This window comes from Pygoscelis adeliae, unplaced genomic scaffold (genome assembly GCF_000699105.1).
Source record: "Pygoscelis adeliae isolate BGI_AS28 unplaced genomic scaffold, ASM69910v1 Scaffold298, whole genome shotgun sequence".
NCBI lineage: Eukaryota > Metazoa > Chordata > Aves > Sphenisciformes > Spheniscidae > Pygoscelis > Pygoscelis adeliae.
The window spans coordinates 872,191-900,066 of NW_008825303.1; the positions used below are offsets into that span (position 1 = coordinate 872,191).

At 40.6% G+C, this 27,876-nt stretch overlaps 1 protein-coding gene across 1 annotated transcript in view; it reads right to left on the minus strand.

The window, feature by feature from the left end:
• RORA (RAR-related orphan receptor A) overlaps positions 1–27,876 on the minus strand; it is a 116,785-nt gene that overhangs the window by 17,572 nt on the left and 71,337 nt on the right. Inside the window, exon 2 of the mRNA XM_009330047.1 lies at positions 7,872–7,957. The gene's annotated coding sequence lies outside the window, so the exon portion shown is untranslated. The remainder of the gene's footprint in view (positions 1–7,871; positions 7,958–27,876) is intronic.

Genomic DNA, 27,876 nt, shown 5'->3' on the forward strand with positions numbered 1-27,876 from the left:
AAAAATACAGAGCATGATGCTGGGCAGTTCCTTCTACAAAGAACAATGTTTTAAAATATTTTTTCTTAATTAGTTTGATGCTGACAACCGAGGTTTTGTTCAACTCGGTGCAGCATTTAGAGTTTTAAGGAGGTGTGAAGCCGAAACAGATTTTATGTATTCTCTCTTTTCTGAGTGAACTGCAATGGGTAGACCCATCTCCAAAGGAAGTTAGCGCTGGAAGGTTACGCAGTAGTTACAACTTCATTCTCTCCATCAGAATGGTGCATGTTATTAACCACTATGCCAGCTGTTTGCTTTGAAGTTCATTTCATCTTTTTGCCACAGACTGTCCAAACATAAGCTGGTGCGTGTGTAATACCTACTTCACAAGGATTCTGCAAAGATGTAGTCATTCTAAAGAGGTATTTGAGATCAGCGAGCACAGTATTTTAGTTTTATGTTGCCACATAATGGATTAATTAACAGCGCTGCAAAGAAAATACTTCCTCAGAAAGGCTGGGCACCTTTTAATTAAAGCTGGACTTTTACCAATTTTTTCTTTATTCGAAGGCCACATTCTGGAGTCCCTCGGCACATGACTCTGTCTAGACACTTGGTGAAATAAACAACAGGAAGGACTTCTGCATGACAAGTAAGAGATTTCCTAGCAAACCTGCAGACAGAAACATGACAAAACACTGAGATAAAGCCCTCCGCTCCATCTTATGAGGAGGGCACCAGTCTTCATCGATTATACCCCTTTTATTAAAGCTTTAATGGGGAAGCATGGAGTACAAAAAAACCCCGAGGAAACTGAAGATGCCTGTCTTTAATCCTGTCTTCCTGTACATTGTTTCTCACCCATTTATTCTGGTCTTTGTTCCTCTATGATTGAACTTTCAACTGTTTTTTAATGTTTGTCAATAGGGAGATGATCGTCCCTGAGACTGAAAGTATTGCACATATTGAGCTCTGATGGAGGGCATTTCACCCTAAAGAAAACCTGAAATACCATGGAAATTTCTACATTCCAACATTATGACTGATCCCTCTGGAGGAACCAACTCCTAGGTAAGTAGATAGCTTAATTTCCAGTTCTGTTAGCACCCTTAGTGGAGCCTGTCACTCCAGTGCAAGTACACATGCAAATACAATGCGATTCACTAGAAAAACAGGATTAGGTATCGACCTGACCGGTGACTTACTGATCAAGGTTCTGTATCTCTGCATTATCAGTCCCTTAAAATTTCAGTTCTCCAAACACTTTAAGAGTTGCACTGAATGACATGCTCACATATGAACTGTATCTTCTGCCATCGCTGACATCCCGAAAGTCAGCTTAATCAATATGTAAAGTGAACCTGGCCCAATAACCCCAAAGATCTATACGTTTTCCTTCAGCTGGGACGTATACTGAGTCTGTATTGCCAGTTTGGCATATTTCTCTTTATTAAGAATATTCTTGTCAAGCTGAGGATTATTTTTAGTATTATAATGGAGAAAATACTGGGCTGTTTGCTTTTCCAGATTTTCCCTAGAGACACAGCTGCTCAATACATTTTAGTGTACAATATAGCAGCTAAGTTACAGCTTGAAGCTAAATTTTCAATAGAGCAGAACTGCCTGAAACTGGGGCCTTTAAAAGCACTTGCACTTTACAAACCAGAGATGTAGTAGAGTGCTTTTAAAAACAAACCCTACAACGTTATGTGGGCACGTTGAAAACATCAGCGGTAGCTAAAGCGAAAAAACCCTTGCCTCAAACTTCAGAAATGAATCTAAACTTGTCCAGAGCTCAGAAATAGGTCAGAAATCCGAGATTTGGGATTGAATTGACAATGAAGTTAAACTGAGTGTCTTTTACTCTCAAAGTTCTTCTATATTGTTGTCATTTATCTGTGAGTTTTCTAACCTTTTGGGGGTCCTTGGGCTCCCATATCATTGTAAGACGTGGGAAAGCCCCTATTACAGGAGCCTTCTGAAAGTAAATATAGTTTCTTCCTCGGTTGGGTTTTTTCCCCCTTTTATTAGAAGAAGAGAAGGAGAGATGCTGTATTCTGTTGTTCTATTTCCCCTCTTTTGCCAGAGGCACAGAGCTAGCTGTAATTTTTCCACCAGGAAGGAGGAGGTGGATGCATGCAGGGTACACGTGTATACATTCAAGCATTATGCAAACCAGCCCAGGCCACATGCTCTTAATTGCATGCATGTTCACAACCATTATTTCACATTCAGACGATTGCCTAATGCGCCACAGGCAGAGTGGACCCCTCTTGATCAAACACACAAACAAAACTACTCCTGCACTGAAAAACATCACCGTGTTACACCACTCTGACCGATGGCATGGCCTGAACCAAGGTCTCTGGCAGAGAGCGCTCCTGTGAGTGCGTGGAGCCCTGCCGCCGTCTGATGTCAGTATAAAGATCCAGCTGATTTTGATGAGGCGTCGTTGAGCTCTGCATGTCTCCCTTTTTATGTAGATGTATTAACACAGTGCCAGAAGAAGAGTAGAGCAGATTACAAGCCATAGCTTCATCTCTGCATTTCAGACTCCTATTTATATACAACACAATATATGGTTTTTCATATGCTGCCAAGAAATCAAGTTTGGGAAAAAAGGGCGCAAGAACTTTTCATCTGCAAGTCAGTTTGAATAACAACTCGTTAAAAAAGAACTTTGAAATGTAAATAGCAGTTTTCGCAAAGTCTATTAATAGTTTCAATACCTTCACTGCTCAGTGGCTCGGTATTACAGATGTTTGTGCCTAAGCTTGCTCCTTAGGAGGGGAAAAGCCAGTTGTGCTTCCCTGATGTCCCAAATGGCACAGCACAGACTCCCTCTCCACTGCGGCACAGGCTGAAATGCTGATCTCATGTTTGGTCTTTTGACAAATTTTCATTTAATGAATTGATTCCTACAGTTCATTAACATACCCACTTCCACTTCTGTATACACATATGTCTTAATTAGCTGCTCATTGGCTGTTTAATTACAAGAAAACAGCTGACAGCTGCCTTGCTGCATCCTAATGGCAGACGTTTTGGAATGACTGTATGCAAGCCTGTGACAACAAAGGCTTATTCATAATCTCATGATTTATGGCTAATACTTAAAGACTTCCACGTATCATTAAGTTTTGCAATATTCTGAGCCATTAACAATTAGGTGGAGAGGGTTCATTCTTTTACTGTTTTCTAAAGCAAACTATTGCAAATTTGCTTCAAAGAAACATCAGAAAAATACACTGTCATATGAAAGACCGGTGAACATTCAAATTGGATTTTTAACCCTTTTTGACAATGAGCACCTATTTTAGTTGTAAAGGGAGCAGAGTGCTGCGACAATATTGTTTAATAAACTTTGTTGATGAAGTATTTGATAACAAAGTTATAGCACCACTGAAAACAGAGAAAAAATGTTCAGTTTTACATATGTAATAAAGACAGGAGCAAGACTGTGTTTACCAGGTTATACAAGGCTTCTGACTAGCCCTTTCTGTAACATGGCTCATCTCTTTTCTAACATGTTTTGCTTGAAATTGGCTAGGCAAAAAATTAAAAAAGAAAAACTTCAAAAGCATGAATTCAAGGGAAATGTTTGCAACGCCAATATGACACTCCATGTTCAGTAGGAGTAATGGAAAATTGGCTAGCAAAGAAAGTGAATGAATGAAACGAATGAACAAAAGTAATGCAAGATGGGAAGTGACAATACACCAGGTAGTGTTTTCTGAAGTAACAAGCACGGAAGTTCCTTGTAGTTAAAATGAACAAGACCATCTTAGGTCTTGAAAGACACAAGAGACAAAAGCCGGTACCTATAAACCTTTGAAAATATGATGAAAGCCCAGAAATGCCCTGCATGGATGGTTTTATGAGACCAACTGTGTACAGTCAAGTAAAGAGAGGGATCCCACTAATGCATTTGTGAGTCAGTTGGGCATGAACTGACACTATTGACAGCAAAAGCAAGTAACTGCATCTGCAAATTAAAAGACATAGTTCATTCACAAAAACTTCATTTCAAACTAGATGCTTTGCTATGTCCTTTTGAAGCATTCGGGTATTTTCTGACAATGCTGAACTGGATTCAGCTTGCAGCTATGAGAAAAGAATATAGGTGTGTACAAACCAGTCTCCTTTCTCAGCATGGTCCCTAATACAGAGCAAAAGGTTGTTAACGGGTTCCCACAACTAATGGTTGAGGAAGTGCTCCATACAGATACTAGTTTTTTCAGTAGTGCTACTACAATAGTACTATTTCCAATCTTACACAGGAGAATAAACTTTTATTTCTGAGTCGTGGTACAGTCTTTGTGTCATTCTTCATCCATGCTTCTGAGTAAAAGCCGTATATGATTAATCTCATCTTCCCTTTTCCCCCATTATATGTTGTACACTGGGCATCAGCGATGGTCGGATAGAAAGAAACCTCTCTTAAAATTTATTTTATTTATAATAAGCCACAGGAGCCCTCCTAGATAAAGTATAAAACAGAGCCTGGCTCAAAACTTATTTTTTTCACTAGGGGGGGGAAAGAAGAGGGGGTATTAAATTTTATTTTTTAAAGGCAGATTCAAATTCAGCTAAACAGGTTGACGGGTTGGGAGTACTCAATGATGTTTGTGCAAAACATAGATACTAACTTCATAAAACCAGCCAGTAACATCATAGCAAGGCGGGAAATGAAAACTTTTCAAGAAACACTAATTGGCTTTATTACAAATCTTCAATTCTACTTATATGAAATGCAATGTAACAACAAAAACTGGTCAGAAAACTTTCAATTAGGTGAGATGCAAGGGTCACAAACCTGTAGAAGAGCAGCAGCATCAGCAAAAGTCAATTTGACAAGAGCTTGTCTGTGATTGCATACATGATACAGATTAAGATTGCAAAGTAGGTCTTTGTGACTAAAACGTCACTTCAGGTTTTAAATAAATAGCATTTCTGGTAGTTATTAGTATTTAAACGTAAGTAACATCAAAGTTCACACCAAACTGGAGTGGAAAACAGAAGGGGCTGAAAACATTCCACTTTGCTGCTGCTGCTGCTGCTATTGCTGCCTGCAGCTCATTCTTGCAGGCCTGGCTTGAGAGGGCAGCAGCACATCTGTTCACTTCTGATGACTAAGGCCCTGATCCTGCAATCTGATGCACATGGATGGGTCTGTAGCACCTGTGCGGAACCTCACTGACTTCTCTGGGACTGTCTGTTGGTGCAGGACATCGGCTCCAGGAATCGGAGCGCAGGACTGGGAATTAGGTCTTCATAGCAAAGTACTTTTTACAAAAGAAGGTTTAGCATAACATGAAGAGCAATCTAAGCATGCTCAAACCTGCAGAGATCATAGCCACAGAAAAGCTGGGAAAAAAAACATACCAATACACACCTGGCTTATTTGGCAGAAGCCAAGCTATGCCAACGTTTTCACCAGCCAAAATAGTTCTGTTGGGTGAGACTTTGTTTACATTACTGTGGAAGAGTGTAGCACAAACAAAATCCATCTGCTACAGTACGGCATTTTAAGTGCTGTCTAGGCCGTGATCATTTAAACTCTTCCTGTGACTTGTGCCCACTAGCACTCCCCTATCTGTCACTGCTTGCAGGTCATCTGGGCTCTGGCATTAAAGAAGAGTGAGCTTCAGAGTTATTCTCCTCCTGAAAGGGAAATAACTTAGTTAACTAAGTTGATATCCACTGGCTTTAAAAATCTGCCTGAAATTGTATGGCCAGAAAACTTTATTCTGCTACTCGAAGAGAAGGAGAAAATGCCTAACCATTCATTGGGCCACTGTCTTACTTATTCATGCACTCTGCTTTCAAGGTTCAAACGGGTTTCAGTGTGCTGAGCATACTTGCCTGCTTGCCTTCCTTTCTGCCCTTTCCCACCAGAGGCTGACCGTTCTGGTGGGATTCTCAGAAGCAGATCGAGGATTGCACAGAGCTCCCAGAGAACTCAATTTATATAGAATTCGAAGGAAAACTGTTTGTTCTAAAACGTAAGGAACTGCACACGTATTTCTCGCTATCAGGCTAGCATCTGTTGTTCTGACTGCTGGAGGTACACAAAGGACTTTTTCTCCTAATAACTCACGTTTGCATTTATTCCTGGGAAAGTACAGTCACTCTGATGGAGGAATTCTCGATGGATATGTCTGCCTCTTACCGCAGTGTTAAATGCCTACCAGCTATGTACTAACTAATGTGACTGCGAGTATGGCATGCTCTGTTGCTTCCTTCTGCATGCAGCCATCCTGCTGCTTTTGGTGGGGGCTTTTCTCACATACAGGCCTTTGGAGAAGGCAAGGCCGAAGACCTGCATGAAGATGAAGCAAAAGGTAATGCGGCTGGCAACTCTCCTTTCCATGGCAGCCTGTTCCTGTTCTGCAACAAGCCATGTTGAGAAAGGCCTGTTTTCTGCATAGACAAGCGTTAGCATTATGCTAACCTCAGCCTGTTGACAACAACGTTCGTCATGGATCTTGAGGCAGTCTCTCAGGTATACTGGTCCCAGACAATTTAAGGATTAAAGAGGTCTCGGACCTTGAACATAACTTGATACTCTTTGACAAGACAGTCATACAGCAGAATTCTCACTGCAAATGTCTGCCACTTCACACAGCTGGAATTTGATAAGTGCTGCTCAACCACATAAAGCTGAAAAAAGTAACCACTTTACTATCAATGCGTTTTAAGTGCATTTCTTGCATTTTCCATAGCAACAGCAGTACAAAGGGCAGAAGGTGCTGTCCCATATCATTCTAACATTCTTAGATTTTTCCTTTTTCCCCCCCTTCCTTCTTACCAATGCTTCCATGAGACTGAGAGAATGTGTTAATGAAAACACAAAAATCTTCCTTGGAAGAACACAACAGACATCTCTATAATGCGAAAGCAAGGAAGTTACTTTTTGAAGATGGGTGGTAGTATCAAGCAAGTCAGGAGAGCAGACTAAAAACTGTCATAAATATAAATTCATCACACCTGAAGTGTAGATCAACAGTGGAAAACCTATCAGCATGGGATTGCAACACATACATACATGAGGAAAGCAACAAGCTAGAGCACAGCTGTGCACACTGTGTCATTCCCAAGCTAGTGCTGTAATTCTGTACTAGTGATAAAAAGGAGTTATTAGCTTCACAGCACTCTGGCCTAGTGTTAGCGTTGTCTGATTTAATTATTCATTGTGAGAGACAAACTAAACAAAATATAAATACCAGTGTAATCCTTGTTCACAAGAGTTACTGAAGGTACAAATCCAGGAAAAAATCCAAAGCCTAAACCTTACACAGCAACGGTTGCATTGCAAGGAATAGGCACTGCTTCCAGGCAGACCTGAGTATGCTTAACACCAGTAGCATGTGCTATTTGTGCAACATTATCTTCCATACCAAGCAGAATAGATTTGTAACTGTAGCAGATTACAAAAGAAAATTGAGAAGCCTTGAGAGTTCTCACGTATTTCAGCACAGCTTCTTAGCAATTTGCAAAGCAAAAACGGAGAGGGAGATTCAAGAAAGCCACAAACTCCCTCTCAAGTGAACCCACAGAATAGATTCTTTGTGGTATGCTAGAAGCGGATCATCTTTCTGTACCTCTTCTGCTTAATTCACAGAGTGACCATTTACAGGACACACAGCACAACTGCATGATTTTTGAAGCTTCTCCTGAAATATGCCTCTGTGTGTGTGTGACAGAAATGCCCTATTTAAAACCCAAATAAAACCAGTACTTCAGAATCCCCAATTGATTTCATATTCTTTGAAACAGAATCCACCAATCCAACTTTGGCACAATGCTTGCTCTTTAAAAAAGGAAGGAAAATAATCACTATCAAAAGGCTAAATGCTGTTTTAAGACTTAGTATTTCAGAAGCTTACCTTGCAGCCTTCACATGTAATGACACCATAATGGATTCCTGATGATTTGTCTCCACAGATCTTGCATGGAATAATTTCAATTTGAGCTGCAACAGAAGCACGCAACCAGTTAATTACATTTTCTTTTAAACACCTTATAAAAGCATTCCCTGATCAGCATTTGTACAGTGAAAACTAATAACCTGCTAAACATTATACTGCATTAACTATTCATTGCTGAACTGCAAGGGTCCCCTAGAGCTTTGGACTAAATTATGGCTGCTCGTTATATAATAGCTTTTGGGTTATTAAAATGGGTCATTTGAGAAGGTGTTTAAGAACCCCCAAGAAGGCTAGAATCAGCATTTCAAAGCCAAAAAGAATAGGAGAGTTCACATTTTGGCCGAAGAGCTACGACAACACTAGAAAGGTTTCTTCCAATCTTACTCCTGTGAGATCGTAAAAGGTAATTTTAAAGTTTGCCCTGCCTGAAAATGAATGCAACACCTTTACCAGAGGGGTCACCGTCATGCCATCCAGTTCACATGACCGGCCAATCCGAAAGAGAAGTAACAAGGTAAACAGCAACTACATTTTACACGAGAAATCCAAAATTCACATATCTGAATTGAAAGTGAATTATCAGTACATATTTGTATATTAGCTACCACAGAACAAACAAGGGAGGAAAATACAGCAGTATTCTAGTCAACTTACAAAAACAAAGGAGTCAGCGCAGACTGGAAAATGCCATAGAGATACGTGATATGAAAGCCCTATTTTTTTAAATTGAACTTCATACATATAAAACATACCTACTGAATTCAGTTTAGCGTGTGACAAAACTCCCTGCATCTATCTCTACATCACAGCACCTTCCCATCTGAATACATGGATTTAAGAAGGGACTCCTGTAGGCTCATGAATACCTCTTCAACTGCCATTGGAGTATATGGCTGCAGTCATTTTGCTAGCAAGTCTTTTTGGATAGGACCGTGCTGAGGCAGTGCTTTACAGTATCAAAGACCAGCAGTCCACATTTTACATACGCTTGCATGTGCTCACACAAACACAGACTGTACACATTAGGTAGACAACCAAAAAACCCCCAGAAAGCACTTTCTCTGCCGCAGTGTTGTTAGGATCAGGATATACATTAGTTTTCCTGAACCAGCTTAGTCCGAACAGGAGTACAAACCCAACTCTTGCTGTGTCTCTAACTGTGATATATTAACATCAGAAGTGTTATTAATCTCCCGTGAGGAACGGGAATCCATTCTCAAGATGCCTGATTGTCTCAGAGAGCTTTTATTTCATCCAGTTTATGGCTATCCAGACTGTGACAACATACAAAATTGCATCTAATACTGTCTTACAATGCCTTAGCTTAACTTCAGTTGTACGCTTAACACTGTTTTCAAAAAGTCATGTCCGCTCTTACAAACATTGCATTTTACATGCCATTAAAACCCTAACCAATTGCTTATTATTAAACAAGAATCACCTCCCAATGCTACTGTGTACTCCATTTCATTGCAGCCCAACATCATAGCTCAGGATCAGGCCAAAACTATAACTATAAACTAGAAGACCGGAAGACTTTTAGCACAGCACTGACTGTGCTAAAATACTCCTTCAAAATGTTCTCCAGATGACATCAAATGCAACGATCGGAGCAGCTGAGTAGTACCCGAAATAGTATGCATTTGCTCCCAGGAACCTCATAGCAGCTAAAATGCTCTGCTGAGGAAAGCAGTGCCCAGCAGCTATGGGACTACATTGCTGTTTTCCTGACAGTTCTGTACCAGCAGCTTTCAAAATATTTTCATACAGCAGAACACCACTTGCATCTGCTTCCATCATAAGGATCTTTGCATTCTTGACCTTTAATCCCCCACCTTCCCTGCAGCAACAAAATGATGGGCTGAAATTAAAAGGTCTGATTAGGACACTTAAGGAAGGAAATACTTCTTCCCTGCAGTCCTCCAAAAAACTATTTTAATTTCACTTTGCTCTCAGCTAACACATTAAACACAATGGAGCAGGAAATGAACTAATAAAAGGGAAAAATAAAGTGTATGCTATTTTATTAATGTGTTACATTAATTATTACTAGAGCATCGTACGTTTACGAACAAAGCTTTGAGCAGAAAGGGTAGCATAACCCCACTTCACATCAACGAATTGAACAACAGAATGAAATTCACAGAAACTCAGAATTTGTAGAATGTGCAGTTCAAATTCAGAGAGCAATCCTGTGGGCAAATTCCGCAATAGCTCTACTGACTCCCAGTTGTCCCTTTTCAATATATGATTATTTTTCTACTCTGCTACAGTGAATCAACAGCCTTCTCCAACTCCTCTGACAGGGTAGTGACAAGGCTTATCTCAACAATGTATGTATTTTGTATGGCAATGTATTTTTTACATTTCACTTTTATATACATAATTACTGCCTTGTTTTGAATAGGTATGATATAATTGGATCTTGTTTATCTACAATATCCAGCACATTAGTTAAATCACCCATGAAGCCTGTCTATGCAATCCCTATTTATTAAGCAACAGGACATTTGCAGAGCGTTTCTGAAGGAACGTAACATGCCTTCAAAGTGATGGCCTAAAGCTTGGTTACTAACAGTCTAAAAGGTGCCATTAATTAGTCCCAAATGCATTTTCCAGGGTGCTTTACCGTTAGAAGAGAATCTCCACAGATTCACAGGCTGCAGCTGTGCCAGCATTTGCCAACCGTTGTGCGTATTAGCAGCGGCACCAAATCAGCTGTAAGTTTAGAATTGCAGGTTTCCTCAAATTTACTACATCTTCAAGGTACTTACTTTCAATTAAGCACGCAGCATTTAAAACTTCAACTTACCGTTTCACTCTGAGATACGGGACAGTGGGATGAAACTCAGAAGCATAAATGGCTTGGGACTGCCATAACCAATTGTATTACAAATTAATGCACAGAAAGACATCAGATCAATTACTGCTCCACATGGTTGCCTTTGCAAATCAACTCATTGAAATGGAATCCCTGTCGCAAGTTCATACACTTTCCATATAGCATGAAAGGACTTAGGTACTTTAAACTTACTAAATGCAAATTGCCTGTGCCAAGATTATGCATTTTTCTTACAAGGGTGAAAATATTTTCCCCACTTTTAACTTTGACATGCAAATATGTACTTGCTAAAACCTTGTTCTTATGCAAACAAGGCAGGTGGGAAATATTTTTACATGTCAAGAATATGTTCCAACTTGGTTTCTCACATTCCCAGAGTTACTTAAAGCTTCCTACTGTGCTCACATTAATTGTACCTGTTCTGTGCTTACATATATTTATATGGTATATTTTCCAAGATTATATAAAATACTCTAATTCATGCTTTAGACTAGAATTAGCCTAAATTACAGTTTACAATTTCTGTCTCCTGGGGTGGTGCTCAGGCTGATTCTGGTTCCTGCATGAGCAAATTATTTCTTAAATATGAATTGCAGAAAAAAAAAAAAACTCTTGTGGTTGCTTAGAAACCACTACAGATACCCAGGTGACAGATGTAGTTTGTATTCCCAGATTAAAGGCCTAAGAATCTTTCACACCCTGAAATAACAGTGCTCCAGAATACTACCAAGGATGTCCTGTGCCAAAGGCAGCAATGAATAGGAGTAAAAGCCCAAACAAACCACCAAGAGCAACAAATGCAAGCTCAGGCACAGAGACCCACCACAAGCATCGAACAAGTTGCTACAGAAACAGCTCCCGAGAGAGAGAAGTGACCATTAAGGGCCGGAGGTAGTAATCACTACGAACTGATGTCAAACACAAGGCAAACTCATCTCCGTAGGAAAGGGCACCTGACATCCACTAAGATCTCTCAGTATATGTGACTAACATGTAGCTAATCCTATCACTGGAACGTCTAGTAATCCTTCCTTCTGCTGTAATGTCATCTGATCTTCATTTTACAGCAGGAAAATTGAGTGCAGACTTTGATTTGCTCAAAATCAGACAGAACAGGAACTTGAGCCCAAGTATTACAGGGGAAAAAAGCCTGTGTTTTTCCCCTGAACCTTTCTTCTTCCTCCATCCACTGTGTCTTCACTTGGCAATTGTCTGAAGTAGCTCTGGTATGCTTGAATTACATGATTGCCTCCACCTAATTCCTAGTGAACATGCCTACCAGACAACCAGAGAGAGCACTAAACGACATCGCTTCTTGGCATCCGGAACAGAAGAATATGCTTTATTCCCTCCTACTCCAGGCTTCACTTCTTTCCCCAAATCTGGAACAGTTTCACCAGGCTTGCCTGCCTTTTTCAAGCTCCGTCCCCAACCAACCCCTCTAGACAGCCTCTCCCTCTTTATTAATCCCCGCATCATGAAATGCTGCTTTATTCCTTGTCTGGTTTGAGCAGTAGAGAAGGAAAGAAATCTAACTCTGTATTTGTAAGGAAATGCTCTGTACAAGCTCATCATAATCTTCAGTTTCTTCTTTTCTAACTCCTTGGGCAGACTCCAATCAGGACAAGAGCCCGTATAGCCAAGTAAAGCACGGGGCATCTTTCTCCCCAGTTCTGCCGTTTATGTAGCATCACACTGAGCCTCAACACAAAGCGTATTACCAGTCCACCCCAAAGAAAACATTTTTCAAAAGAAAAAATTATTTTCCAAAGACAGAAGTTTTTTCCTCCCCATTAGTGTGTCTGAATGAAATGTTTGTTTCTACTGAATTAATTGTCTTGGGGTAGAAAAAGGATTTTCCCATTCCTCCTCCTGCTTTCACACTGTTATTTTAAAATTGTACCTTCACACACATCACATTTTTTCCAATTCGCAACAGGTATGAAACCTCAGATGTGGTATCCTGGGATGGGCTCTTCAATGGAAGCAAAAACTGGTCCCCATTCCTGCCTTTTAGGTGAGATTCACCTAAGCTGACCTGAGCTATCTTGAAAGTTGGGTAGTTAGTTAGCCGAAGTTAATTGTCTTGTCTGCTCCTAGAGTGATGAGGAAGGGAGGAAGAAAGAGAGAGAAAAAGAAAGGGAGGGAGAAAGCGAAAGTGAGAAGGAAAAAGGGAGAAGGGGCGTGATTCACTTCATTCAAGACAAGCGAAATGAACCCAAGTGGAGATGCCTCCTCTTCACTCACCAGAGAAGAAATGTAACAATGCCTTAATGACAAGCCTAACTTTTAGAAGGTGAAAGGTGAATCCTACTGCCTCTTACTATTTCTGAATTGAAAAGTTCACATTTTCTGGAAAGGAAAAACTATGTAGGAAGTGCTCCCTTCCCCTCCCGTGGTACACAGGGTCCCAATCGCCTGTGTACGCTGGCACCATTGAGATAAGAGCATTTCTATGGAGTTCCCCATCACAGCTCCCACCCTTCAGCTCTCCAGGCAGCGGTATCACGAAATTCCAGGTATACACATTCCTTTTTGACTCAGTAAAGATGGACTTAAGCACATACTGGTTAGTCTGCCAGACCAGTCTCTGTTTCTTAAAACCTCTCTGGGCACTGAGCGTCCTTCCCCGATCCACTGGCTTCCCAGAGAAAGCACCCTAACCAAAATTGCTAGCTGGACTGAGGACTTTCCTCAAGGCTAGATGTAGGGTACAGACAACAGCCAGGACTGCAGCTGGTATCTCCTGGGTCTCAGGGTACTGCTTAAGAAGCTATCCCTTCTTTGACTGCAAGAAAGGTTTAAATTTTTTTCCCTGAATGTAGCTCGCCTGTCCCCCACCTCACAGGGTATGTACAATTTTGCAGCTAATTCAGAAGGGCTTTGAAATAAATGATACATGTACAAATTGGGCTAACCTGCTTCTAAAGGGATGCAGTTTGTGGCAGACATCACTGCTAGTGCTGTCTGTAAGGATATTGATTAAATTAGGAGGCATACATATTCACCGACATTCATACATATTCATTGACTCAAACAAGGGTACTGCATGTAATGTGGTATTTAAAGCAACATAATATCTGATCACAAACTGAATTAACAAGGAATGATTTTACTATATAATATTCTAATCTTCCCGCATTTTCAGCTTCATTACCTAAATAATTTGCTGTCATGTACCCTAAGTAATTTGAGCTGGCTGCAAATTACTTGCCTCCGAACACCTGCAGCTTACAAACGCTGCAGTTCTACTGAACTGAAAGCCAGTGGCAGCACAGCTCTGCCCATTCCATTAATACACTACGTTAAGTGACCATCTGTCCACTCATATGTATCAAAATACTTAAACCCCGTGTACTTCTAAGGATGACAGCTGGTTGGTAGATGTCTGAGGCATTTTTAGAACACACAGTAAGTGTTTTGATCAAGAGCTGATGGAATTTACCTGCCCACTCCTTGTGTGAAAGGATTGTTTATTCTATATACAATCCCCACCATAACGGCATTCTGGCCACGAGCAGGCCCACTGGAGATTGCAATGATATGGCTAGTAGAAGAAGCTCCTGAGAAGAACTAACAAAGCCTGGTATCCTGGAGATTTGTGTCTCACTGTTGGATTTTCTGGGGTCTAGTAAGGTTGAAGTTCCAGCAGAAGCCTTCCCAGCACGTGGGACATTCCTTGCATCTTCCTCTCCTTTACAAATTCTCCTATCTATAGCTGAGCTCAGGCTGCGCACTATCCCTCGGTGGAGTATTAGTTGGGTGTCCTTCTGGGTATGTTTTTCAACTTTCATGAAACGTGTAGGAACACATCTTTGGAACTGCTGATGCTCTCAAGCTTGGCTGAAATAGTTTTGGAAATGAGGAGGATTGGGGTGATGGGCAGAAAACCAGACAAACACAAACAACCTCTCCAAGCCTTGTTTCCTAAGGAAATCACACTAGTAATAAAATAAAATAAATACTGAGGTTATGCTGGTACAAATCCTTTGAAGTCTGTGGGTGTGATGGGTGGAGTAGAAACGAACATGGCCACCAAAGTATTAATTAAAAGTAAAGTATGAGCAACACCTCAAACACACAAGGCAGAAATGCTGCAATGCCAAGACCAGATCTTTGGGCCTGAACACAGCTGGATCCCTCTTAGTAGGTCACTTGATACCGTGCAGCACTCCGTAATGCTAAAAACATTTGGCTTCAAAGAGTATTAAAGGAGATGCACGATAAATAGTACGGAACAACCTGAGCACTTTTGGGGCTTGCAAGACTGACTTTTAGGAATAAATCTAAGTTCTTTCAACCTCTGTTACCGATTTGGACACGTCAAAGGGAACAGTGCAGTAAGAGCTCATATTCTCATGCCAGGATCACTGACGTTTATGTTTATTGTTTTACTTTAAGCCAAGAAATTTTACTTACACAATTTTTAATTTAAAGAACTAAAGCTTTGCTATTACATGAAGCACTGTCTTCAACGAAGACACTTGAACACCTAATGAAAGAAGGCTATATGGAAAATGGTTTGGATTCTCTAATAGGCAAAACTATTTCTGTGAAGTTGTTGCGGTGAGGTCTCTATGTATATTTTTAATGTTATATTCAAATAGAAAATTGCTGGAAAACCTTAATGGACCGTCATAATATTCTTGATTCTTATAAAGAAAAATAAATCCAAAAAGAAATCCCAACACAAACGATCTAGGGCTTCTGCAAGTGTTCAGGAGCACAAACAAGCTAAAAACCAGCTCACAGTTTTGAGGCACTTGAAGAGATGATGTTCGCTCCCTCTCAGTCATGTGTGCGACACTAAGTGATTTTTATTTTCCTTCTGTATAACCGTCTTATATCTCTCCACTGTCTTGGCTTTATCCATCCAGAAATGTTCTCATTCTTTTTTGACCCAGCAGTGCAACTTGGGATCTCAACAGTTGTATCACCAAGCAACTGAAGACATATTTTCACTTGTACTTTTGAGGAAAAAAGACCGGCAGTCTAGTTTGCAGCTGAAAACTAGATGATTTGATTCTCCTTGTTGAAGGAATGACAAGTAGAGACAAGTCTAGCTTGGGACTCTGGTCGCATTATGAAACCATACCACAGACCAAACTATAATAGCAAACCACTGAACTGCAAGCCTAGGCTCAAAATAATCAGGACTGCCACATCCGGATGTGTTCAGTTGTCCAGGAGCATGGAAAAGTAGTTCTTTGGAGAATCAATCTCTCGTTACTTCCCAGGGCATACAACTAACATCTTCCCAGTTTGTGAAGTCTACGAAGTTCCGAAAGCTCCAGCTTTGTTACTACTTTCACGAACTTAAACACAAATCATGAAGGTGGCTGAAATATACACCAAGAGATGTACACTGTAGCAAGATAGAGAATAATGATACTAACTCTCTGAGGAGAAGATAAAACCAAGAAAACCTGACGCACCAACTCTGAATACAAATTCTGTCTTTTTCTACTGGAGGAGAAGATTCGTTCACTAGACGTAACACACAGGCACAGTAACAAGACACGGTAACCGAACTTAGTGGCGAAGAACAAGAACAGGGAAAGAACGAAGGGGAAAGCGTTGCTATGCAATGTCCTATGCATTTCAAAACCAAAGCATTTGAAGACTGCTTTGTTTATTTCAATATAGTCAGAAGAGACTTCCAAATCTCATGAAACACCAGTTTTGTCCCATAATATTTCCACTTCTCTCTTTCTTTCTTGGTGGCTCAGGTGCTTATGAATAAACATTTAACCATTTTATTCCCCTCTTCTTCTCTGGCTGAAAATTAACAGTAGTTATACTGGCTATGATGAACACAGTTCGGAGTATGATTAATTTGGAGACTAGGCTAAAGGGAATTCTTGTTAAATAAAGCAATTCAGAAAAACAGGGGTTTTTTACAAGAAAAGAAAACACACTGACACTGCAATCATGTGACTCTCTTTAATGAAATATAATATAGTTTTAATCAAAGCCCTGAACTGCATGTCAAAAAATAGATACTATAACCCTCATTCTAGTGCTGATCTGCTGTGTGAATGGGGATGCTAGTTGGTGTTTCATTTGCTCTATCTACATAATCAGGATAATCGTTCTTTATCTCTACCTCTATCTACAGCTATCTTAGGTGACTGGTACTTACTGCCAAATCTTGGGTCTTGATCTTATGACCCAAGAAACCAGTGAGCAGATCTCCAGGACAAACAAATCTCCAGCATTTTGCATTGCTTAGATAAAAGTTGCCACAAAACTATACAGTAGGACTGCTAGTTATCTGAATACTGTTAGTTTCCTTTTTTAGCTTTTAAAAACAAAGCTTACAGGTTTAACTACACAGCTACAAAACACTGCTCTTGACAAAATTACACAAAATACAAGTTTTAGAAGCAACATAGGTGTGAGCTAGTACCACAGTAACTGCCAACGCTGACTTTTTCTGCTCTGATTTGCTACTGCACTTATTCAGTAAGCAGCAAGCTAGTGCTTGTGTCAGTCCACGCTGTATGTTTTGACAGGATTCTAGAGTTCACTCAGGTTTTGACATCCCTAATTTCTTCCTAGAGATAACCACTAACCTTGGGCATTTGTGAAGAGGAACACCTGCAGCAGGGGCATAAGCACAGTTCTACTATGAAACAATCTGTACCACGCCGCTGTGCTGCTAGAACAAACCAATGCATATTGTCTGCCAAATAAAAAAAAAGAAAAAAAGCAGCGAGCTGGTAGGCCAAGACGCATGTGCACCCTGAGGCAGGGAAAGTGCCCTTATACACTCAATCACACTGAGGTTTCTCATAGTCTTCGCAACTTATTTTTCTCTTACGCTGGGAAAAGCTAATCGATACCGATTTCTCCTTGCTGGTGTCTGTATGTTGGTCTTCCATTTTGTAGTATTAATGGAGAGGAAAACAGAAAGTGAAATTTGCGAGAGAACATAATTCAAAGTACATTTATTTGCTGGAGCTAGCTGGGCAATACTAAATATATTCTCCCCCCTCCCACCAAAAAGAAACCTGTACCAAAAAGCTTAAATGTATTTGTACTTCTGCCCAATTTCCCAATTCTCTGGAAGAAACTAATAAAGACTTTATTTTAATAAAGAAAGTATTTTAATAATGTAGCGTTTCGGAGTGAAAATCTAAATTACCTCTGACATTTGCTCCACAGATTAATGCACAGAGCCCCATTTTATATGAAATTTCCTACTCTCAATGTTGGACCTGGACTTCTGAAGGCTGGAATTTGTTAAGTCCGACACTGCCCTGCCACCTTCTTTTCCCTAATTAAATGTACTGGCTTAGGGGTGCATCTCAACATTTCTGTTTATTTGCTTGCAGTAGGAAAACAACTTACCAACCACTCGTCAATTTTAAGCACCACTTCAGCAGGTCAGATAGAAGTATCACAGCACAACCTTTACTTGAATGATTTTTCATAGGTTGCAAACAGTCTTAAATTATCAACACTTTAAAGGCAATCATTTTAGTCCCTGTTACAAAGTGTATAGTTATTGTATGCAGGATTATGAGAGTAACTTAGTTGCTGGTTAAATTACACTAGTGTTCATTACGGAAGGATCATTTACTAGCTTTTTAGAACGGTGCTAGTCTTAGACTTCCTTTTATACAACATGAAACTGCAGTAATTTGATTTTGTTAAGAAGCTACGTACATTTGTGCCATTTGCAAAATTACATCTCAGTTCAATGGTCTCATTAGACTACTAGCACAAATCAAATGACACCTACAGTTACTAGATTAAAAAAAACCCACCTGGGAAAGCCAATCACTTGCAACACAGTGTCAAAATTATTAACAATTTCAACTAAATTCATTAACAAGGTGACAGGCTCCTGAATCATTAAAGGGACATTAGGTCAGTGAGACTATAGCACCATCTAACTGTGGATAACGCTGCAATTTCATTCCTTCTACTCATACACACGTAGCTTTCAGATCAAGCATTAATAATTCCTGATACTACTACTTAGAAGGTTGTCTCCAATTAGCAACCCATCACCACCACATATTCTCTATCACAACACACATACTTTCCTTTATACTTACTATTTGGCCAAGTCAAGTTCCACTTCAGTAGTTAGTTCCCCAAAGATAGGAACAGTCAGTTTGGAAAAAGGAATATGGAATGAATGCAGAAGAGGTAACAAAGCAGGGGGGAACCCTATAAGGTAAGCGTCCCTTTAAACAAAGTGTTTGTCATGATTCAGCTCTGTCCTGCCATTTTGCCAGGCTGCACAAATTTTATTAAGGGTTTGGCCTCTGCAGAAATTGCAGGATGTATCACTGTGTGTATTGAGAAATGGGACTTTGTACGATTAAGTTAAAGCCAGGCAAACATGCCTGGTGCAGAAGCCACTTCCTTACAAGAGAGCTGTACTTTGATGAAAAACTACTCAAAACCTGAATTTACTTCTAGAAGAAAAAGTTGCAGGGAAAAAAAAAAGTATTTGACCCATACTAGAAACTCCATCATTCTGAAGTGACTACATCTGCATTTTTAAGATATTTTCTTTTTCTTTTTGGCTGTACATGAATTTGATGTCATTAAAAAGGCTTCCTTTGATGCTGTATGCCAAGAAGAATCATTAGTTTCTCACAAAGGTGTGCTCTAAATGTCTAGTTTAAATTTTCATTTTCAGATGATTCATCTAAGAGATGAACAATAACAACCAAAACCAACTTCAGAACTCTGAACAGTAAAAAGCCTTGTAGCTGCACTCGCTCATTTTTAAGTCCCTCCAACACCTCCTTTCTGGATTCACATGGCAGTCAATACTGAGCATGAATTCCACAACTCCTTCTGCAATATACAGCTGTTAGAAGCAAACCACAACCAGATTCCCTCAAACCTCACAAAAGAGGTTCTTCTGAGTCTGTATCCTGCATCTTTCTAGCTGACACGGGGTCACTTTTTTTATCCAAGGATGCTTTCCATTGCCACTGTTTCTAGTGTATACGTGTTGTTTTGTCACAGTTCCTCTTCACAAGTCCTCTTCAGAGGTCATTAGAGGATTAATGAAACTGAGGGACACTTCAGCCAGTGTAGCTTCAGCTACTCACCTAGGTTTTGAAGTGGGGAGCACAAAATAGATTAATTATACCTATGTTTCCTCCATTTAAAAGAAAATGTCACTGAAGTCCAAAACCAACCAATGATTTACAGCTGATACATGTCTCCTGATACATATTGAAGACATTAGAAAGTACAGACGTTATCAAGAGCTTACAGCCTTTTTTGTGATACAGGGTCAAATCTCTGCTGAACAAATAATCATGTTTTCCTCTCCAAGAAAGATGCTTCTTTCAGCCCCTGCCCATTTCAGAGGGAGCAATATTAGTGTAAATGTGGGATCAAGAGGAAAGCTACATCACTTCTACAACAACTGCCTAGAAGACAGCCTGGACAGTGAAAAAATGATGCAGAGTATAGTTTTGACATCATTCTTCCCTAACACGTGTACAACTTCTCTGAACACTTAATTATACTGCTTTGAGAAGGAGACTTACACACTCCCCCCCACACTGACCATTTGCTCAAGACAACCTGGATAGGTTGCATGCACACTTGCCAGACCCTGCTACCACATAGGTCTATAGAAACAGACACCTGCACACACTGCACTAAGTATGGCCACACATGCTTCTCGCTAATGACGATTTTTACCTACCCGCAGCTTTTGTACTAGCGCCTCCCATCATCTAGAATGGGTTTTACAAGGCATTTCTGCCATACTTCAAACTGACACTCTTCCCCTTCTCTTGACCATTGACTGCCTCAGTCTGGCTTCATGGTAATAGAACTTTTTTCTTTGTAATCTTAGTGGTACTTTATTGACTTGCATGAAGTTACATGACAGTCCTTCATCCTTATGAAGTGGGCTGGGGCCGCCCAGCTGGCCAGGGACCAGGGGGAAGCCACGGGAGGGCAGCCAGCTCTGCCTGTCTGCAGTCGGACATGCGTTTTTCTCCTCCCTCAGATGTTCTCTTGTAGAAGGGCACAGGAGGAAAACACTATGACCTGTCCCCAAAAACTGCACCAGGAGGGAGAACATGCAGGATGGTATCAGAGAAGATGAAAATTTTATAGGCTCTAGCTTACAACAAAATAAACCCACCATCAGTCTATCAAACAGTCTCAAAAACACTCCTGCCAAAGAGAAAGATTTTCTCCCAACATGTTCTTCAAACCATGTGTTACAGTGTTGTCCCCCACCAACCATGCTCACGCCATCTCCCTGGACTCGGCTCTGTTTCTGTGCCTCTTTATATCCTCATGATGTCTGTATATACTATACTCAGTGTTTGAAAACCACCTCCATTTCATGACAAGGATCATGAAAGAAAAAAAAAATGTAGCTGTCCACAAAAATCTTTTAGAAAATTACAAGCTTGTGAAAAGAAAAGGTCTAGCAAAAGCTCTTCCTTTGCCACAATTAGATTAGGTGCTATGACCTTCATTAAAACCCTTTATTTTGCCTACTCATTTCATAGCATTTAATTTCCTGCCTCTCAGTGATTAAACCAACTCAAAGGTAGTAGATAAAGCAAGTTTGCTTGCTGTTTCAAACAGATAATATTAATGCTTTACACTTAAAAAGCTTTCAGAGTGTCTTCAGATGCTGATTAACAAACATTGTACATAAAACCACCACGTCTGAGGTCAGACTGTGGCAGCAGATATGTGACTGAAACTTACTACAACAGCTCTGTTGCAATGCTCTATGCACAGGATACCTCCATTGCATACATTAAGGAAGCTTAAAGTTAAGCTTCACATATTTAAACACTAACAAAGTCTACTTAATGGCAGTCTTCAAAATGACAGTGGCCTCCTAATCTGCTGGAGATAAAGAAGTGCCAAGATTAATGATTACATAAGTGCATCGCAGAGCCCAGAAACAATAATCAGCTCTTCTGTTGTTATTTGTGTACAAAGGCTATTAGAGTCATCTGACATTCCAAAATCCAATTTAAAGTTGTTAAACCCCTTTCACGTACTTATTTGAGGTTGGAAAACCGAGAGGTTCGAAAAGGGAAAGGAAGGGTTTGATTTCCTAATTCTTTTCCCCTTACTGATTTTGCTGTAAGCCAAATCTCTCTTTAAGAAATGCAAAAAAATAAGCTTTTAAACAATGCCTGGAGTAACCAATATTGCTGTTGAAGGAATAATACCAATAAAACCCTAACATGCTTAGATAGCAAATTTTAAAATAACCATTACAAGCAAACCAAGTAACTATTCTATAGGAAAAGACCCCCTTGAGTTGAGGGCGTCAATGACATCAGCTGCACAACTCTCACAAAAGTGGCTGTCCTCAGCAAATCAGCAGGGTGATAAACCAAAGGTGCTCAGGCACCAAACACCCATCTAGTAATGGGCTCAGTGAGAATTCACTCTCTGGATTCATATAGGCACAGTATTGTTTGCAAGAGACGAGACCGCTCTTGGCAAAATAAGGCAAACGACAGGTCCGACTGCAGCCTCTCTAAATATTATATAATCAATTATTTTTCCACAAGAATCCTTTGAAATTCAGAAGAACCCTCTTTGTTTCTGACAGAAGACTGAAGAGCAAGTTTAGAAACAAAACAAACAAATTGGTCTTCTCCTGGTTCCTTCACCTCCACAAATGACACAGAGAATGGGACAGGAAAAAAAGGTGGCTACGTCCCTGCCCTCTCCATCTGATCAATGAGTCGTGCCTACCCCCTGCCAGGCGGCCTGCACAAGCGGGACAGCCCGGCAGCTGGGAGCTTTGTCAGCAGCCATGTGTGCAGCGGGTAGACGGGCACGCTGCACATCGCACTTGCCTCTCAGGGGAGCCGTCAATTACAATCCCATTTGTAGCACAAATTGCTGCAGCCCTGAACGCAGAATTCCCCGCTGGCTTCCAAACTCACAGAAAGGGCGGCTGAGCAGACCCCGAGTCTCAGACAGGAGGGGTGTGCATGGCAGACAGACCTACAGACCAACTGCTGCAACTTGATCTTGTGGGCGATGAGCTGGGCCTTGTGCTGAAATGGCAACTACAGCAGCCACTGCCCTTCTGGGGAAAGGACTGGTCTGGGAGCCTCTGGAGACCACAGGCCCCACTCCCACAACTTGGTGGTGACTTTCTCTCCTTGTACCAAGAAAGAGGCGAGGTGACAGCTGTGATTCAAGCTAATGAAGGTAATCACGAGAATACGTGTAAAGGAATGGCAAGATGCTGACTGTCACAACTGAGCTCGTGTAGTGGCAGATCCGAGGCAGGCTTTCTCCTTCCTCGTTGTGACATTGGTAGTAAAACAGCCTCGGTTTCTTGCATAGCAGAACAGAGCCGTTACGGACTATGTGCAGAAGTTTTTCCTTTACAGCCGTGAAGTGATTTTTTAGTGTTCCCTAAAGTAAAGTCAATTAAGTGATAACTACATCTGTGCAGAGAGCATTCAAAATGCTAATATCCCCACCCAGATAAGTCTTCAACTTTGCCTGCTTATTTATCTCCAGCTCTTAGAAATTATTGCCATGAATGCTCCAGTGCTTTCACCCATTATCTTTGCAATCCTGCTTCTTCCTAACAAAAAGGCAAAAAGCACAATGCATAAGACCTATACCACTCTGATCACACTGGGGAGTAAACTGATACAACCAAAGAAGTATCAGCTGATCTACTGCAGTGTAGCTACTGGCATATTTTGCTGCTCTCAAAGTTGTTCAGCTTTTCATCTAACTTACAGAGGTAAGAAAATCTGCTATGCCATCAGAGGCTCACATACTCTAGAAGTAACAGCAGTTTGCATGATGAATTATCTAACACTATATACCACTCAGGGAAAAGAAAAGCTACCATGTTTGGTGTTGTATTTTAATGTTTGTTATCTTTGGAGATAACACAATGCTGGTCTCGGGCACTTGGCTCTAAGATGGCTTCCTTACCTCAGCATGGGATGACTCATGTTATGTAAGTCTCCGGCCACACATGTTCAATGTGTCCCTATGTTTTTAATGGACCCCCCCCCCCACCCCCCCGCAATCGAAGCTAAAAACCCCAGTACTGAAAACAAAGGAACTTGATGATGTGCTGACTTACCATCAACATTTATATGAATGCCTTAATACTTTATTACTTTCATTTATAAAAATCACAAAATTGCAAAATGGCCACCAAAAAAACTCAAACACAGAATACTGACATCTTTTTCAAACAAGTCTGAAAATACAATAAGGAGAAGACAATCCTGTGTCCCACAGAACCGGGCAGAATACATGCATTGGGTAGAATACAAGTACGAACAGGAGATTACAGAATAAAACGATTGAGTCAACTGTTGCTAAATGCATTTGACAGATTAAAAGGAAAAAACCCGACTTGCTTCACATGGTTAACACTAGGTTCTAAGGGCCAAATCGCCCAAAAAGGTAGAAGCTGGCAAGTAGTGAATGTATTGGATTTGTTTGCTCAAATAAAGGAGGCTTGATAAAAGTTAGAAGAAAATAATAGAAACTGCACGTGTATTATTGTAATCATTTTATCCAAAGACAATCCAAACCACTTAATGAGCTAAGCTTCATCACTTTGTCAGGACAAGAAAACCACCTTGTAACCAGAGCTGAATGAAGCCATACAACAACTTACTGAGAACGACAAACATAATCTCTCAACCCTTTCAAGCCAGTCTTTACCCCTCGTTCTTGCTGATGTTTCTTTCTATGCTTATGTTCTGCATGCATCAGAAAATAGACAAGAATGAATGCCAGGCAGCTCCAAATTTGTACCGTTTTAACAGTGTACTATTTTAAAAGGCTCGCACACACAGTCAATTACTATGCTGTCCTTGATAAAGACCCAAAACGTTTAACCAGAACTTCTCCATTCCTCCTCTCAGAAGAATACTTGCAGCATAACTTTGATTATCCAAAGCTCCCAGGGGACAAATGGAAGCAGAGATAAGTGGGGGAGCAGCCAGAGGTCTTCTGAGAATAGTGGAAGTGAAAGGAGAGGAAGCAAACTCCACAAAGAAGCAGCTCAGCCCTGAAGTTTCCCTATTCTTGAATGGAGCATTCATAAGTAAAGTAAGCTTCTCTAAGCAAGCATTCCAAATGATTGTAAAAGCCATTTGACAAAGTGAAGAATTATTGTTCCTTTTGGTACTTGACTCTCCAGAGAGACAGCTGTTGTTCTTACTGTAGCAACGTACTGACCAATGGTACAGCTCTAACAACATTCCTGGTAGCATCTCAATGGTTAACAAGCAGCCAGACTCTTTCCAAATCTGTGTTTCCCAGAGTATTATTTGGAAAACATTGCTAGAAAAAGTTCCAAACCGAATAAAAAATACAAACAGATACATCACAAGCCTTAGCATCAGGGCAGAACATCCATGTAGAAGAAATCTGTTTGGGGAGTTGCGGGTGCTTTACACAGAAAGTACAAGTTTTTATTTATATTATTGCAGCACAAGTTAATGCCAATTAAGTAGGAGAGTCACTTTGGATTTAGCACAGAACCTGGCCCAGGGCACTGGCACACAGAATAGAAATAAATACTAATCATGCTTGCTCACACTGAGAGGATTAGATAACTACAGACGCAGGAAATTAAAACCACAACAAGATGACCCCACGCTCATGATTTCCCTGTTGTACCAGATCAGTCAATATGAATAATCGACAATGTAAATTGAAATCCTCAGATAAAAATAATGGTTTTACCGCTTTATTTCTCTTCACTTGCACATAAATTGAGTTGACTATCTCTGACAATGCCATGGTTTAATATTCTAAACACACTATCTCCTTTAACAATGCCTGGAATAGAAACAAGCTGCTGAGCCAGATCCTCAAGGGGTGAAAATCAACATTGCTACACTGACTTTAGTGGAAGCACATTGATCTCCACCAGCTAAAGCTTTGGGCCCTAGTGGGCAATTAGGTTTCTATTATATGCTAATTTAAATAATGTACCACAGAACATTTGCCTTACAATAAAGCAAGTCTACATTCTTCTGTGGAGAAGGACAAGCATTTGCTGTGGCATGATAGAGTTATGGATTCTGGTTTCAAATAGCAGGATGAAGTTTCGGTATAAACTACTCCTCATAATAACATTTTAAAACCTGCAATTACTCATACTATACTACTTTAGGAAGCTTGTAATTATTTGGTAAGTTCTTACCAATGTCTAGTCTAGATCATAATTGCTAACACTGCCTCCTTCAAAGGAACTAGTGACCATGTTAAAATCTGGTTTTTGTTAGGTTCCTACTACACAAAGTGGCTGTGCTGTAATGTTACGATCTGTATTCAGTGGAGAAGGAAAACCAAACTGATTTATGTCCCAATCATGAGCCTTTGAGCAAGGCCTGAACAAAAAAACCGAATACAACAATCCCACACATGTTTCTTTTGAGGCTTCTGAGATGGCTGGGTTGGAACAGTGGCTGCAGCTGACACAGGCCAGAGTTTTTTTGCACTGAGAACCATCTGCAACACCTTCTTCACTCTCCCAGCGAGGCCTCACGCTCCAGCCAGAAGATGAAAAAGCAGAAAAGCGGGGGGACAGGGTTCAGCCACAAAAACAGCAAAAAAGATTTTCTGGGGGTCATAGGACAGTTAAGGTGAAAAGATATCATCCCTGTGTAAAAAAATGTTAACAGGAGTTGTTAAAGAAAATGTTTTGTTCTCTTCTGCAGCAATTTCTTAAGTACAAGAACTCCTTCTTTCAGTCTCCTTTTGAATGTCCTTGGCACCCTTCTTCCTGCCTTAGTCATCAACAACCAAGTTATTAGCATGCCAAGGTCCCTACTTAAAGTTTTCTGGACCTCAGATGTAGTCACGATGAGGGCATCATTCCACACTTACAGGTTCTCCTATGTTGCAGTCCTTCAAGTGAAGCAGCAGGATTCAATACATACTCTGTTTTGAAAGCTGAAAGCACACCTCAGCACAGCAATTTGGAAGCTCTCCGAATGCCACTTTTCAGAGACGGATCAGCAAAACAGGGGGTTCTCCCCACATGTATGACTCTTGCGTGAAAGTCACAGCAGAAAGCTCCTGGAGATAATACTCCAACTGAAGACTAAAAAACATGCACGCAATTCCAATTTGTCTTGTTTTCTACAGAGCCACTCAAAGCAGAAAGGCAAAGTAACGTGGGCTCACATAGGTCAAAGTAGTGCAAGGTGAGATGTGGCATTAAGCTGCAACACGTAAACTATGTGATTCCCTTTATAAACGTACTTATCCCGGTAATAGTGCTCTTCTCGGGTTGCATTTGTAACTCCTCAGAAATAGCTTAATTTCAAACAGAAAAAGTTTATATAGAGTCAAGCATTTTTAATTATAGCAGCCACACAAGACCAACTTGCCATGCAAGGAAGGCCTAAAATGTCACCACAGTAAGAACTCATCCACAACTTCCCCTGCACTCTGAACTTCTCAGCTGCCCCGTCACCGTGCTTTGGGGGGGTTCTGCAGACGTGGGGAAAATTCAAAGCATGCAATCCGCACTCGAGAGAAAGAAGAAACTAGAACTGATTTTGGTTAAGGTTTTGATTTTGTTTACATGCCCAACAGGGAAAGGAGAGTACAGAACTCAACCCCACTAACTCCACAAGCATTTTAGCCAGCAGAAATCTCCAGTCACTGAACAGAGCTGGCCTCCCCTCCCTCTCCCCACCTTGTCCTGGTGCCTGTACAGCTGCACTGCGAGAGCCAAATGAGGGAACAACTCAGGTTGAAACTGTTCTTTGGGGGATTAACTTTAACCTGAATCAGTTTCCTGACTTAATTCCCCACGTGACTGCAGAGATGCTGCTTGTGCTCGCACAAGGGAGGGGTGCATTTGTTTGGCAATGCCAGCTTATAGGAGGTTAAAATACTCACAGAACTATACTGTTAGTCTGCTAAATCGGTAAGAGGAGATCTGGGGTAGCAGGCAGAAGTACAAGGAACAACACAGGGTTAGTTTTCCAAGAAACAGAATAGCCTATGAATAAGTCATTGGTTTCTATGTCCAGTATTGCTGTGAAACTTTAAGCAAGTCTCTTATTTGATGTGTCAATTCCTCAGCTGTGAAATGAGGACAACGCTTTCTTACATCACCAAAGTGTCGTAAGT